The sequence below is a fragment of the Furipterus horrens genome, unplaced genomic scaffold, assembly GCF_987537825.1.
Source record: "Furipterus horrens unplaced genomic scaffold, mFurHor1.1.pri manual_scaffold_3, whole genome shotgun sequence".
NCBI lineage: Eukaryota > Metazoa > Chordata > Mammalia > Chiroptera > Furipteridae > Furipterus > Furipterus horrens.
In genome coordinates this window covers 5,366,229-5,370,494 of record NW_028327173.1, presented here as the reverse complement: position 1 = coordinate 5,370,494, position 4,266 = coordinate 5,366,229, and the positions used below count along the sequence as shown (strand labels likewise).

General features: G+C 59.2%; 1 long non-coding RNA gene across 1 annotated transcript; it reads left to right on the top strand.

The window, feature by feature from the left end:
- The first annotated feature begins 462 nt into the window (after positions 1-462).
- On the top strand, positions 463-3,942 carry LOC150014149 (uncharacterized). Its single transcript, XR_016509630.1, has 3 exons — positions 463-1,122; positions 2,639-3,374; positions 3,784-3,942. It is a non-coding gene; the product is annotated as an uncharacterized LOC150014149 (long non-coding RNA).
- Positions 3,943-4,266: the final 324 nt, after the last annotated feature.

Genomic DNA, 4,266 nt, shown 5'->3' with positions numbered 1-4,266 from the left:
CCTGGTCCCCGTCTCTTATTGAGGTTCCCTGGCATCCTTGCCCCGGGCTTCATCTGAAAGTCCCCTACACTCTATGCCTCATTCCCACATTCTGCTTAACATCTGCGTCAGTTTCCTAGGGCTGCTGTGACAACCCTGAGTGACGTGAAACAACAGAAATGTGTTCAGAGGCAGCAAGTCTGCAGTTCAGGCGTTGGCCGGGACGGCTCCCTCCGGAGGCTCTCGGGGAGAATCTGCCGCACGCCTCTCTCCTGCTTGTGGACGCCTGCAATCCTTGGGGTTCATTGGCTTGGGGATGCACCCCTCTAATTTTGGAGACACAATATTCAACCCAGTACAAACCCTCTTGAGCTGGTTTTTGTCGTTTGAAATAAACAAACAAACCCCAATTAATACATAAATCGGTATCAGAAGTGGGGTGTTGAAAGAGACAGTTTTTCAAAGAAACTAGATGTCGTGTGGCAGAGGGGCCATGAGGACTCCTTATTCTTGGGTAGGACACTGGCAGTTCCTGCCACGTGGCAACAGACCAGTGAAAGCTATTTTCAGTGGTCTCAGGGGACTGAGAACATGCGCCATCCAAGGCTGACGCTTTAAGAAACTTGGTAGCAAAGTGTCCAGTATGTGGGCGTGTGAGTTCCTTGTAGTGACCTCCAGAAGGTGCAGGGAGTAGGGTTTCAGTTCAATTCTGCTCAGGATCAGGAAAAGCGGGGCGAAGATCTGACTTCGTTAGGGGAGATTCCTCTTCCCTACAGCCCGTGGCTACGGCGCGCCTGCTGTCCGGCAGCGGGCACCAGCCCTGGCACGCCGTGTCTGTAACGCGAAGGTGGGCGCACTGAACAGGAAGGTCCGAGCTTTGCGGCTGGAAGAGATGCCTAGGAAGAGCCGCGGGAGCAACAGCCCTTCACCTGCGGTGCCTCTAACGCCTCCGAGGGTCAAGTGCGTGAGGGCAGCCGGGGGAGCATTCTAAGAGGAATGGGGGGAAAAGCCCTCCTTCCGCCCACGTCAGACGATGAGTTCCTTTTCTCACCCACGGGTTGAAAGAAGAAGACCCTGCCCTGGGGCACGGCCCAGTCTAAGGCTGAATATTGAACTGGACAGGATTTGTGGAGCTGGTTATTGGTAAGTGACATGACCCACAAGAAAACGGACAGGCAATCAGCTAGGGTTTTATGGGGGTTGAAACTCCAGGAAACCCTAAAACCTGGAAACTGGGGTTTGAAATGTCTCACCCTCCAGGAATTCCTAGGCCCACGTATAGCACCTACAAGAAGCAGGCTGGTGCTGGCAAGCGTGGCTCAGTTGGTTGGGCGTGGTCCTGTGCACCAAAAAGGTCGCCGGTTCGACTCCCAGCCAGGGCACATGCCTGGGTTGTGGGTTTGGTCCCCTGTAGGGACCTGTACAGGAGGCAACCAATCAATGTTTCTCTCTCACATTGATATTTGTCTCTCTCTCCCCCTGCCCCTCTTCCTCAAAAAAAAAAAACAAAAAAAAAAAACCCCAAACAAAAAAACAAAAGAAAGCAATCAGTGAACATGTCCTTGAATAAGAATTTTAAATAATTAAGTGAAGAAAAGAAGACTCAGCAGCAGGATGCTGCCAGGGCACCCGCGTCCTCTCCTAGGAAAGCCTTCCCTGGGACCCCGCCAGGGTGGGCCTGGAAGGGTAGACAAGGGCTCCGTGCCCAGAGGGCAGAGCTGGGGGCCGCCCTGTTTGCCAACCAAGGGGCCGAGGGGGGGAACCGGCAGAGCAAGCAGCATGTAGAATCCACTCTGCGGGTCTAGCGGATCGCGGCGCTTTCCTGTCCACGGACCAGGTCTCTCTGACTCTGGGCCTTTGCGCATGCTGTTCCCTTCGCCTGGAGTGCCCTTCCCAACTCTTCCTTCTGCCTCCCCCCACCCCCACGGGGTACTTTATTGGTCTGAATACTCAGCACAGATATTATCCGCCTGGCTGCCTTGTCAAGAGGGGTCTTCACTCCAGGCTGCGCCGCCGCCACAGCATGCTCAGCCATGACCGCCCATGTGCCCGGCTGCCCCGGGAGCAGGGACGCTGCGGGACCCAGGCTGGCTCCCTGGCCCCGAGCTGTGCTGGGCAGCCAGAGAGTTACAGAGAGTCTGCAGAAACGCTGAATGAGCTAGCGAGCGAGCGAGTGATGGCTGGAGAAGTGAGGCTGTGCCCAGGGAAGGGTCAGAGGTCTGTAGCCAAGGGAGAGGAAGGGGCCCGGCCAGCGTGGGAACGGCTCCTTCATTCCGGTCCTGGAGGGGGCTGGCACCTAGGACTCTGGGGCTGGGGGCTCCGAGGCCTGACAGCCTCAGGGAGGCAGGGACACCAGGCTCACCTTTCCCGGTGGCCCCTCCATCGCTTTTATCACCAGATATGAACCTGGCTCAGTGCGTTCCTAGGTCCCCCCCACCAAGTCGAGGAAAACATTGTTTCCAGATTGAGGATGAGAACAAGGACCCCCCCCAGCCCCTCCAGTCAGACAGCCTCCCAGCCTCCCCGGCCAGGTGCCCCCCCCTCCAGCCTCTCCACTAGCAGCAGCGCCTGCTGCGCGGGTCCAGCCCACTCCTCTCCCAGCTTCCTGATGCCCCGGCTCCCTGACCCCTGGCTCCCTGACCCCTAGTTCCCTGCGCAGGCAGCCTCCGCCCTCACCTCCTCACCCCCAGCTCTGGGTGATGAAAGTGCCTGGTGCAAAATTCGTTGGGGAGAAAAACAGGAAGTGGGCCTGACAGCCCGCTTGCAGAAGTTGCCGGGCAGCGCGACAGTGGCAGCCTTACAGGAAAGTGGTGAGGGGCAGCCCCAGCCAGAGCTGCGGGGGCGTCGGGGGCCGCGAGGGGAGAGTCCAGCCTGGGACCCTTTGGTCGCGCGGGGCTTTATTTTTAGGCCACACATCACACCTGCATCCTGCATCTCGTTTCTTCTCTTACCTTCTCCCAGCAAACCCCTCGGGCTCAGTGCAGCGGCCCCCTGTGCAGAGAAGCGCACAGGCGCAGAGAAGCTAGGCGCCGAGGCTGAGGCCGCATGGCCTTTTCCCACGGCTGGGTCGTGGAGCCCCGACTCGCTCTCAGACTTTGATTTCTATTTGCGGTGTGTTTTTGTTCTGCGCCTGTGAGCGCACAGCGGGTGGGGGAGGGCGGAGGGGAGCGCTGTTTCTGGCCCCTTCATCTCAGCACATCTGAGCTGGAGGGGAGGGGACCAGGTGCAGCTGAGGGCTGGTCCCCTGAGGCTCCTGGAGTGTGTGGCCTGGAAGGACCAAGTGCCTGGCCCCCTTGGGAGAGGAGAGGAGAAGGGAGGAGGGCACCGACCCCTCAATACAAATCAGGTGTTTATGACCTCAGCCGGCTGATGGGCCAAAGGACTCAGAACTTCAGGTAAGTTCAGAACCCACGTTCTCTCTCAGGCCTGGAACCGGAGGTAACCCCAACCCTATAGCTTTGTGCCTGAGGGGCATCAACAGAATGAGACCCCAAGAAGAGGTGGGACCCCAGGTGCCCTGGCTAGAGTGACAACCACCTGCAAGCCCAAGCCTGCACCTGGACCCCAGCTCCTCCCCACTCCTACCTTTGGCTGAACCCACTTGCCCCAGGACCGGTCACAACACACAAACCAGGGTTTCTTGTGACTCCCCTTATGGAGGTCCGCCCCAAGTCTCTCCATGCCCAGCGCTCCTGAGACCTGAGACCTTTCGTCGGTTGGGGGGGGGGGGGGGCGGGCAGGCTTCACCCTTAATGCCGGGGTTTCTCTCAGGTCTTGACCCATGGGGTCTATCCTGTGCTCTAGCTCCATTTAGCCACCCCCACACACCACCTGACCGCCACCTCTTCATCTCCAGTGTCCTCTGGGCATCCCCTCAACTTTCCACAGAGCTCTCCCAGGCCCGGCAATCCAGACCAGCCCTGCAGAAGGCGTCTTCCCATGTGACCCCTGAGGCCGAAACCGCCAGGTTAAGGTGTGGCCTTTACTCATCCAGCACTGCGCCATCCTCTGGCCACAACAGGGCACCTTCCCTAGGCAGCCTCTGGGGACTGTCTGACCGCAGCAGAAGCCAGGTGGGGACAGCACAGGGGGCACTGTCTGCTGCTGCCCGTGGTGGGTGGGCTCCCTCTGCTCTCTCTCCCGGTGGGCTGCTGGGTGCTGGGTGGCAGAACGAGAAACAAAAGCTGTCCCCACCTCCTGCTGCCCTGTTTGGGTAGCAGCGGCCCCAGCACCGAGCAGCACCCAGGGGCCCAGCAGGAGGGTGGGCATGACGGGGGCGGAGATTCA